A 13,427-nucleotide genomic window follows, 5' to 3' on the forward strand; every position below is an offset into this window, starting at 1 on the left:
TTGCGTGCGCGTATGTGCCAGAGAGTATGCATGTGTGCTGATGTATGTGAGTGTGAGAGAGAGTGCGAGTGTGTCTGTCTTTGAGTGTCTCTGCACGCATATGCTGTGAATAAACCCTGGATTAACCATTATGAAATCTAAAAACATACCTGGGACACCAATCAAAAAGGGGACAGACTATCAGTACTCCTCCATGATTTTAACGACTTACAGATTCATTAGAAAGGACTTGACGTATACTCTAAGAAAAACAAACTCAGTCAGGGCCAGGGTGCGTGCATGCAAATACATTTATGCACGTGTGCAGCTGTGGATTCTCGTATGCATGTGGTAATGATGATAGTATTATCATCATGATGATAATAACAAGCATTATTATCATTATCGTTTTTACTATGATAATCATTATTATTAATATTAATACTGATATTATTGTTATGGTTATTAATAATAATAATGATAATAACAACAAAAATAATAATATTATTATTATTATTATTATTATTATTACTTATTATTATTACTTATTTTATTATTTTTATTATTACTATTATTTTTTAAATCATTATTATCATTATTATTATTATTATCATTAGTATTAATTAATAACAAACAAAATAGTAATAAGATCATCATATACTAATATTAATAATAATAATAATAATCCTATCATAATAATACTGCTAATAATAATAATCATAATAGTATATAATAATAGTAAATATTGTAATAATAGAATATAAATAATATAAAAGATATAATGTGATAATAATAATATATAATAATAATAATAATATAATAATAATAACAATATTATTATTACTGTTTATTATTATATATTATCTTATATTATATTTTATTATTATTATTATTATTATTATCATCATTATTATTATTGCTCTTTTGCTTCTTTTTTTCTTCTTCTCATTATTATTATTATTATTATTATTATTATTATTATTATTATTATTATTACTATTATTGATATTATTATTTTTATTATTATTATTATCATCATCATTACTAGTATCAATATCGTCATTATTCTGATGATGATGATGATGATGATCATTATAATGATAATAATAGTAATAATAATACTAATGATAATAATATAATACTAATTAATAGTAATATATATATAATAATGATAACCTAGTATTAATAATTAATAAATAATAATATTATTATAATAATGATAATATTATTATTATTATTATTATTATTATTATCATTATTATCATTGTTATTATTATTATTATTATTATTGTTACTATTATTATTATTATTATTATTATTATTATTATTATTATTATTGTAACTATTATTATTAATTTACTTATTATTATTATTATTATTATTATTATAACTATTATTATCATTATGATAATGATGATGATGATTATTATTATTATTATCATTATTGTTGTTATAACTCTTTTTCTTCTTCCTATTATTATTATAATTATTATCATTGTCATTATTTTTATCGTCATCATTATCATCACCATTATCATTATAATCATTATTGTTGTTATTGTTATCGTTTTTCCTGTTGTTGGCAATGACTTATCAACATTATTATTATTATTATTAATATTGATATTATTATTATCATTATCATTATTATTATTATTATTTTTGTTGTTGTTGTTGTTATCATTACTATTATAATTATCATTGCTATTATTGCTAATATTTTTCTATCATCATTTTTTATCATCATTATCATTATTATTTTCATCATCAATATCATTATCATTATCATCATTGTATTATTATCATCATAAGTACAATTATTATTATATTATTAATGATGATATTATAATTATTATCATTATTATTATCATAATTATTAATAATGATAATATTGTAATTGTTATCATTATTAGGGTTATTTTTTATCATTATAGGTACTATCATTATTATTTTCATTATCACTATCATTTTAGTTATTATCAATACCATTATTGTTATCATGATGATGATGATGTTAATAATGATAATAATACATATAATAATAATAATGATAACAATAATGATAAGAAAATAATAATAATAATAGTGATAATAATAATAATAATAATCATTATAATAATGACAATAATTATAATAATAATAATAATAATAATAGTATTGATAATAATAATAATAAGAAGAATAAGAATAAGAATAAGAATAAGAATAGATATTAATAATAATAATGATATTAATAATAATAATAATAATTACAATAATAATAACAATAATGTTATACATCCTTAATCATTCTTATTATTATCATTGTACATTATTATTAATTATTCTTACTTACTTCATTGTTGTTCGTTATTATTATAATTAATCATAGTAATTGCTAATAATAATAACAATATAATAATGATAATGATAATACTATAATGAGAATAACCTTCATGAAAAATAATAATATAAGAATAATAATAGAATAATAATATTATGATAATATAATGAATATAAATAATAATAATGATGATAATATGATAATAATATATATGATAATAATAATAATGATAATATAATACTATAATCATAATCATAATCCTAATAATAATAATAAGAGAAAATGAAATAAAAAGATAATGGTATAACTAAGATCATCATAATAATAATGATATAATGATAATAGCTATACAATATAAGGGTCATAATATAATTATAATATAATACTATAATATGATGATCTTTTATAATAATAATACTGATAATAATAAGGGACTCTAATAATAATAATAATAATATAATAATAATATAATATAATAAACTATAATATAATAGTAAATAATATAATTAATAATAATAAGAATAAATAAAATTTTATATAATTATAATAAAATAAAAAAAAAAAAAATAATAATAAGGGATATGATAATGATAATAATTGTAATGATATAGTAGTTGAGGTACTGATAATTAATAAAAGATAAAATAGTTAATAAAATTCACACGTGTCACTATTATCCTTTTCATCGTTATAGTAAACTGACCTTCCCTACAACTACATCAATTTTATTCTTTGGAAAATGCAAGTAGTATAGCGTGACGTCAGCTTAGTAATATTCTGCAAATGTGAAACTGCAGACAGCGTAACGGCGTGTACAAAATCTAATATTACTTATTGCTCACAGACTTTTCAAATTTCAGTAAACTTGCAGACAAACCAGTTTCCGCAAAAAACAGTGACAATGCTAAGAAATAAACACAGGAAACAACTAAAGAGAAAAGAAAACACTGTATAAGGGAAATGTTGATTTTGTAAAAAAAAATAATAATAATAAATAAATAAATAAGAAATATAGCAAATATATAGATATAAAGATAATAGATAAATTTGATAAACCATAAAGAAAAAAAACAAATCACATTCAACCGAAACCCGAAAACGGTCACATTTTTGCGCATAGCGTGACGTGCTTGCTTTAGCTCGTGTTAGATCAGTGCAGCTGTGGATGCCGCTGACTCTGCATCTTCTGTTGGGCGGTCTTATTGTTTGTATTATGTTACTCTTTCTAATGTAATGAAACACGAGTTATATTTGTGACAAGCGGAAGGTGGGAGGAGGGGGGTGGCGTGGTGAAGGGGATGTGGGGAAAAAAAATTGAAAAAAAAAAAAAAGAAGAGGAGAGGAAGGGGGGAGTGGAGACAGATGGGGAAAGGAGGATTGTGTGGGTGTGTGTTTGCACGAGCCCGAGGAGCGATAAGAGGACAGAGCAGAGAGAGAGAGAGGATGAGAGAGAGATGTAGAGACGAGAGAGACGTGATAGAGAGAGAGAGAGAGAGAGAGAGAGAGAGAGAGAGAGAGAGACGAGAGAGAGCGAGAGGAAAGAAGTGTAGGTGAGAGAGCGAGAGGAGAGGAGAAGAGAGAGAGAGGAGAGAGAGGAGAGAGAGAGCGAGAAGAGAAGATAGAGAAGAAAGATGTGCGTGGGCGAAGAGAGAGAGAGAGAGGCTGAGAGAGAGAGAGAGAGAGCCGTCTCGAGAGCGAGAGAGAGCAGAGCAGAGTGGAGTGAGAGGAGAGAGTGAGAGAGAGAAGGAAAAAGGAGAGGAGAGAAGGGGGGGGAGAAGAGGAGGATAATAAAAGAGAGAGGCGAGAGAGAGAAGCGCAGAGCGAGATCGCGCCGAGAGCGAGAGAGAGAGCGAGTAGGAGAGAGAGAGAGAGAGAGAGAGAAAGGGGGGGAGAAAGAGAGAGAGAGAAGGAACAGAGAGGAGAGAGAGAAAGAGAAGAGAGAAAGAGAGAGGAGAGAGAGGAGAATGAGAGAAAGAAGAGAAGGGGGGAGCACTACTTCATCCTCGACAAACGGAATCTTAGGCTGAGGAGAAGCCATGAACAAAGTAAAAATTTATATATATTTATATTATATATCGTATATATAATATATATATCTCTAATAGCTCTATATTATTATTTTGTATGTGTTTATATAATATTATATATCTTATAATTATATATGAGTAGCTATAAATAGTTTTTTTTTTTTTTTTTTTCTTTGCTTGTTTTCTTTTTTTTCTTTTTTTCTTTCTTTTTTTTTCTTTTTTTTTTGATGGATGCCCTTCCCTATCACCGCGGGTTCGGGCGCGCTACACTTTGCCCGGAGGCGACTATTCCCCTCACGACAACCTGCGTTTTGACTTCTCACAAGGCGATATGTCCGTTTTCTCCCCCTTGAGATCGGACTAGAGCGAGCAGTCCCAGCGCAGGCATTGGTGTGTGTGTGTTGTGAGTAGTTGTGAGTGTGTGTGTGTGTGTGTTGTGTGTGGGTGTTGTGTGTTGTGTGTGTGTGTGTGTGTGTGGGGTGTGTGTGTGTGTGTGTGTGTGTGTGTGTGTTTTCTATCTACTGTATATATATAATATCTATATTATATATATAATATATAATATATAGTATATATGATATATATTATATTTGTGGTGTGTGTGTGTGATGGTGTTTGTGTGTGTGTGTGTGCGTGGGTGTGTTGTGTGTTGTGTGTGTGTGTGTTTTGTGTGATGTGTGTTTTTGTGTGTTTGTGTGTGTCTCCTATATATATATATAATAATAGATAGAGTCTATATATACTATATATATATATCTAAATATATCCTATATAATCATTCTCTATATCATACCCCCACATCTAATATATATATATATATATTATATATACTCTATCTTCTCTTATCTCTATCTATATCTATTATTATAGTCACACACGATATATATATAGATATATTATATGATATTAATAGTATATATATATAACATTATATATATATGGTCATATATCTTATTATATAATAATCTATATATACTATTATATATATATATGTCCATACATACATATACATACTGTATATGAATAATACATAATATCATATATATATATATATATAGTATTATATATATAGATATATTTATATATATATATATATATCTATATATATAATTATCATACATATAGTATAATATATATATATATATTATTTGTGTGCGGTGTGTGTGTTGTGTGTTATTATATATATTATCTTATCTATATATATCTATATTCATATAGTATAATCTCTCTATTATTCTATTCTATCTGTATCTACATATATAATCTATATACGTAATATATATATATAATCTCTATTATATATATTCTATCTATTTTTTAATTTATTTATTTATTTATTATTTATTTCATATACTACATGAGCAATGATAACATTTCTATATATATATTATTTATTATTTATATATATATTATAGATATTATATATTCTATATATATTATATATAATATATTATATATCTATATATATATTATATATATCTATATATATATATATATATATATTATATATATATATATAATATATATATATTGTGGTGTGTGTGTGTGTGTGTGATATTATATTAGACAATATCATATATCTATATAATATATATATATATAGATATATATATATCTATATATCTATATATCAAATAAGTATCTATCTCATATTATTATCCCATATATATATATATGATATATTATTTATATTAATATATTAATATATATATATATATATGATCTATTTATTCATATATCTGTATATGTTAATAATATGTTATATAGGATATGGTATATGGATATAATACTCTATATATATATATATATATATATATCTATATCTATATCTAATCTATATATATATATATTATATAATATGTGGTGTGTGTGTGTGTGTGTGTGTGTGTGTGTGTGTTGTGGTTGTGGTGTGTATATAATCTATATATATTATATATATAATATAATATTATATATATATTTTATACCCACACACACCCACACAATCACACACACACACACACACACACCACACCACACAACACGCACACACACGCACCTCCTCACTCACACAACACACCACACACACACACACACACACACACACACAAAACACCTCACACAGCACATACACACCCACACACCACACACTCATATAGCTATATTTAATATATATAGATATATATTATATATATATATATATAATGTGTGTGTGTGTGTGTGTGTGTGTGTGTGTGTGTGGTGTGTGTGTGTGTGCCGTGTGTGTGTGTGTGTATCTTGCTAAATAGTAAATACCACACACACGACACACACACACACACACACACAAACACACACAACACACCACAACACAACACACACACACACACACACACACACAGATATATATATATATATTAATATATATATATATATATATATATATATCTATATATATATATATATATCTTCTTTTAACGGTATGTTCTGTCTATCCGCCTGTGGTCACCAGCATGAGACTTATTGGTAGTTTTTCATGTTGTGATTGCCTTGGAGTGAGTATGGTAGGTCCCGTTCCTTTCACGGGATTGCCTGGTGTTATCTTTTTTTTTGTAGGTAATCATTCACTCTATTTTATCCGGGCTTGGGACCAGCACTGACTTGGGCCCGGCTGGCCCCCCAGTGCTAGGTAGGCTCAATTTGAGGTGAATTTTCCTTGCGCAGGGGAAAAAAACCAGCGCCGGCACGGTTACTCGAAACCCTTTAACTTAGATTGCCGCGCTCTACCTTCGGCCACCGCGGCCTTGACGATCATGGGTTTCCGGATTTTTCTTGGCAATTTAGAGCGGTGTTTTGCCATTGCCCTTCCTCCCGGTGTTTTTATCGAGTCACCATCTCATTTTATTACTAACCCGGCACTGACGTGAGCTGGCTGGCCAGTCCACCGGCCAGTGGCTAGTAGGCAATCGAGGTGAAGTTCCTTGCCCAAGGGAACAAACGCCCGGCCGGTGCTACGAACCCTCGAACTCAGATTGCACGTCGTGACAGTCTTTGAGTCCGACGCTCTAACCATTCGGACACCGCGGCCCCAATATTTATATCTATATATATCAATTATTTATATATATATATATATATATTATGTATGTTATATATACTTATATGTAATATGTACATTATACAGATACACATCTGTATATATATTCTATATATATATATCTCAATATATATATATATATTATATAATTGATATATATATATCACACACGATGTGTGTGTGTTTGTGGTGTGTGGTGTGTGTGTGTGTGTGTGTGTTGTGTGTGTGTGTGTGTGTGTGGTGTTGGTGGTGTGTGTGTATATTACTCTATATTTAGTTATTTATTCATATATACTCATATATATGTTATATATATATATATATTCTAATATATATATATATATACGATATATATCAATATATTGTATATATTTTTAAAATACATATAATATATATATATATATATATATATATATATTATATTATATCATATCTATATAGAGATTATTATACACACACACACACATATATATATCTATATAGTATGCTATATATATATATTTTTTAAAACAATATATATATATTCTCTATATATATATATATACACATTATATATTATATATATACTGTGTGGTGTGTTGTGTGTTGTTTGTGTAATTATATAAATTATATATAAATATTATTATTATATATATCTATATATCTCATATCTCTACTTCCTCTAATATATTATATATATATTCATTTATTTATTTATATAATCTGTATCTGTACATATCTGTATCTATCATAATGGATATATATATATATATATTATATATATTATATATATTTTATATAGTACCTCACACAAACACACCAAAAAAAAAATCAACATGCACACACACACCACACACACACACACACACCCACACACACACACACACACACAACACAAACACACACACACACCATATATCTATACCTCGGGCGGAGCGTTCCGGTTGGCGCTTGAACATCCGGTCTTTGCGCCAGGAAGAGCCTGTTACCTCTGCTATCGGGGGAATTGAAGCGACTGGGAGTTGAGTGGCTCCCCTCTCGGGGGTGAAAGCCCTTTGGGTAGCGGCCATCATATGGGTGAACACCTCTCGGGTGGGGCCCGCAACGTGGTCCCACCCCGGGGTAGCCATGCCTCCCCAGCCGACTTAGTCCTCGGTAGTTGGGGGACCCGGGTTGATGGCGTATTATGGTATTGAGATGAAGCTTGTTTTTTGGCTTTAAATGTCTATATTCTGTATACGCTCCTCCGATGTTGTAAATTAATGTGAAAGAGGCATTCACGTAAACTCGCATCTGTGGCGACGATTGCCCCCGGCGAGATTCGTTTGGGTTGGGGCGACTTCAATGCGGTATGGCTGTGCCCCGGGGCTAGGAATTTCTGTCGCCCCCAGGCTCGGGACTGTCCCAGCGGGGAAATAGCCCCCTTTCCCCGGGGATTTGCTAGGTCCCGAAAAGGGTTTTGGGCTCCTGGTACCACGCTCCAATCCGCATCGCTGGACATGGTTAAACGTACAGGTACGTGGCCAGGAGATGACCACATTCTTTTTTAGCACGTGTGGAAAAACTCAGGATACACTGACAATAGGCTTTTTGGGCTACCCTGGGGGGTCACTTCAAAACTCCCGCCCTCCGGGTTCCCCCAGTGTTTCATTTAAACGACTATGGGGGCGAGCGTGCCCGGGGGTTTCCCCCATCAGTCTTGACTGTTTCAAACTCAACAACCTAACGACCCAGTTGCCTGGGGAGTCTTAAGCGTGAACACTCGAACGCCCGGAGTCCTTGGCTCGTCTGAGGGCGGGCAGAATTCCATTCCATGGAGACATTAAGGCCCTGAAGCATGTTGAAAGGGCTCGGCTAAATGTTCAAGTTTTTTGCATCACCTAGGTGTGTAGGGCCGGACACTGCGAAAAGGGGGGACAAGGAATATTCATCAGGAATTTGCTGGGGGGTTGGGCCATTTTTGGAAAATGACCTTCGCCCTGCCTCCCAAAGCCTGAAAAACGAACTCAAACCCCCCTCCTCAAAGATACTGCGTCCAATCAGTGGATGGATGGATCATCTCGATCATTTTTGGGGTTCGGAATGTTGGGCTAATATTTTGAGCATTGACCAGGTAACCCTCCAAAGTTACTTGGATTGAGGATGTCCAATACCTGTCCGGGACCCCCCCACGCAAGAACCTTCCCACTGGAGGTCAGGATGGCAATTTCCCAACCCGAAACTGGAAACTGCAGGCTTTGGATACCCCCTGCTGAACTGCAAAAGGCTGGGGTAAACCCTATGGCTTGGGGCCTGAAACAGCCCTGACTGCCATCTGGCAGTCTGGTTTTCCCCTGACCTGCTGAGGGGCTGGTCATCCCTTCGGGAAGGGGAAAGGGGATTTTGGGGTTTGTAGAAACTACCGGGCTTTACCTGCTCAGCAAAAACCGGCAAAGTTCTCGCCCCTTTTCGAACGGATCTGCAACCACCAAATGGGGCATCAGAGACCGACTCTGGTTTTATCCTGGAAAGTCCACAATGGCCGAATACTATGCTTGGGTAATTGTGGAATGTCTCGTGAGTTTGGTCAGGGGTTGCTTGAAACCTAAACAACCCAGAAAGTTTTTGACTGGGTCTGGGAAAACGCTATGGGAGATCCTGAGACCAGGGGATTCCGAAACAGATTTTTGGCCAAATAGAAACCCTTTTAGGGTACTGAATGTTGTAAAGTGTGGTGGGGGTTTTTTAAAATTTCTTCCCTTTTAATTTCAGGGGTGAGGCAAGGGGTGTCCTTGCCCCAACCTTTTCAACACCTTTTGGACTGGAAAATGGGCAAGCTACATTTTAAAATCAGTGGGGGAAAACACTTAGCAAATCGGGTCTCAGACTTTGACTCGCCGATGATGTTGCTTCCTATCTGAGCCGGGATCACTGGTGGGGGCTCTTAATGCATTTGAAATGAAGAGAACCCCTTTACCCTAAGGTCCCCCTAACCAAGCCCAAAATTTCAGGACTCTGGGGGCCTGTGGGGAACCCTTTTCAGTCGATCCATGTTGCGGCGAGGACGTTGAAAGTTAAGAAGATTACATACTTGGTAACATAGTCCTATCTCTGGGCTGTCATCCCCAAAAAGTCAATGATGGATTGGTCTGGCACGGACCGTAAACTCGTCAAAAAGAGCTTTTTGGAGATGTTGGTCCCTATGCAAAGGCCCAAGCTTGTGTCTTCAAGGCCTTGATACTGCCATTTTGCTCTTAGAAGCGAAATCGGGACGCTTCCAGTATTTGGAGTTCCGTCTTGATCCCTTTTGTAAAAAGTCCCTTCGACGGATCATGGGGTACATTGCGGACCATGGTTCACCGACAGTTACACGTGAACTGGCTGGGACCTTTCTTGCATAACCGGGGATCCCAACTGGCTATTGGGCCCTAGCTCTCTCCCGTGACGCCCCTGCCATCGGGTTTACTCTTTGCAAGCCCAACCCTGGATGGGGGCCTGTGGGACGCCCCCAGGGGGTCATGGCGGGGGCACTCGCAAACCTGTCGAAAGGGAATTAGGGATGGACCGGGGGCCTCCCCGGGAGACCGCCTCGGGGGCCCCGGTGGCTGGAAGCAAAGGGGTGGATACGGCCTGCCCCCCCCTTCGGCTTTACCCCTTGGGTGACGCCGATGAGATATATATTCCCACCACACACACACTACAAAACAACACACACCACACACACACACACACACATATATATTATATATATATTTATATGTAAATATAATATATTTTTCACACACATCCAACCCCACCCACACACACCCCCCAACACCCACAACACCCCCAAAAAAAAACACAAAACACACATATTATAATATTATTATATATATAATAATATATATTATATTTAATATAATATTGTGTTGATGTATATAAGTAAACCAAAACACACACACACACATAATATTAAATTATATATATATAAAATATATATAAATTATATTGATATATATAATAATTATATATATGTTTGTCTTTTTGGGTGTGAAAATAGTGTATAATGTATTTTCTTCTTCTTTTAAACGGTAGGTTCATGTCGACCGCCGTGGTCACAGCATGATACTTAATTGTAGTTTTATGTTGTGATGCTCTTGGAGGGGTACGTGGTAGGGTCCCCAGTTCCTTTCCAGGGAGATTATTTAAAATTTTACATAATGTTATAGTTACATTTCATTATAATTTTTATTTATGATAATGTTATTTTACTATATAATTATATTATATATAATTATTTTTAATATATGTGTGGTGTGTGGTGTGGGGGTTTTGTGGTAATGTATATTTTACTAAAATTTATATATATATATAATTATATATTTTAAATATATATTATTAATATATATATGTATTAAATATTCTTTATTTATGCACACACACCCCACCCACACCCCACACCCCCCAACACACACACACACACACACACAACACACCAACACACACATATATTCATATATGGGTTAATAGCATTTGGGATGGAAGGACTTTTTAACCCTTGGCTGCAACTTTTCTAGAGAACGTCTGAAAAAAACGGGAAAGGAACGGGGAAGCACCCTGAGTGATCCTTCCTTTGTTTTTTTGAGGGCAACATCTCGGAATTCCCCCTCAGCCCCTTTTGAAAAGGGGGGGTTTCTAAGATTCCACTATTTTAAAGGACGTTCCCACAGGAGTGCAATTTTAGGGGAAAACGTATTGGCTCTGTACGGGCCAAAAACCCAAAGGGGGTTATATGAAAATTGAAACATGGATGTAAAAACGGCAAAGGGAAAAGGAAAGTTAAAAACATAAAAAGAGAAAAATAAATTGGGTTTAAATTTTTTTGAGCTTATAAGTGCGAAGGAAAAGAGCAAATAATCATCAGTGCAAAAAAGGGAAAGTTTCACAGCACCACAAGGAAAATGAAAGGAAAAGGAAAAAGTTGGAAAATAAAAAGAAAGAGAATAAATTGGATTAAAATTTTTTGAGCTTAGTAAAGTGCGAAGGAAAAAGAGCAAATTAATCACAGTGCGAACAAGGAAGTTTAAAACAAGCAGCACACAAAGGACAAGGAGAGTAGCAATTCTGTCTAAAAAAAAAAATATTGATTTATAAAAGGCGGGAAAAAAAGGAAAATGATGATTTAATAAAAAGGGAGAAATGTTTTAAAAAAGGAATAGATAGGACGCAAGTAGAATAAAATCGGACGGGTACCAAAAATGAGGAGGGAAAGGTTTTTTTGTGTTCGTCAGCAGAGGAAAAATGGGATAGCGAACACCTGTTTTGAGCATGAGAAAAGGCGCGATACACATGGAAAAAGCCGGGAAAACAGTAGATTAAAAATAGACTTACCGGGCCGAAAAAAGAAAAAAAACAGTGTAAAAAGTTTGTAGTTTTCCCGGGGCAATATATTCTGATCATAATTTGTAATTTGAGACAAGTAGTCGAGGACTTTGAAAGAAAGGGACTTAAAAAAAATAAAATAAAAAAAATAAGTTAAAAAAACAAGGGGGTCAAAAGGGAAATATACTGAGTGCAACTGGAATACCCCGAAAGAGGCTGTGTTGAAAAATGCAAAGACGGAAACGGATACAAGAAAAGGGTTTAAAGGCAAAGAAACGTGGGGCTCTAAAGAGATGATAAAGGGAAAATGGATGAAAAGGGGAAAGTGAAAGAAATAGGGGCTGAGGGGGAAAAAAAAAAAGAAAAAAAAATTAAAATACATATTATATATTATAATAATATAATTTTTATATATATATATATTTTTATATAAAAAAAATTTTATAAAGAATTAAGTAATAAATTGAGGAAGGAAAGGAACAAGGCAAGTGAAGAGTGGTGGAAAGAAAAATTTGTTAAGGTTTGGGAGAAAGTTATACCGATTGCATTTAAAGTAAGAAAGCTACTAACAAAAAAGGGAAGTAAAGTGGAAAATGCTATTAAGGTAGAAAAAACCTTTTTTAAAAGACAAGATGACTCAAAGGGGGAAAAAAACTCATGTTTGTTTTTTGACTAGAAAGCTTTTGATAGGGTGGACTGGGTTCTGTTGGAACAGACTGGGGTG

This window comes from Penaeus monodon, chromosome 3, assembly GCF_015228065.2.
Source record: "Penaeus monodon isolate SGIC_2016 chromosome 3, NSTDA_Pmon_1, whole genome shotgun sequence".
Lineage (NCBI taxonomy): Eukaryota > Metazoa > Arthropoda > Malacostraca > Decapoda > Penaeidae > Penaeus > Penaeus monodon.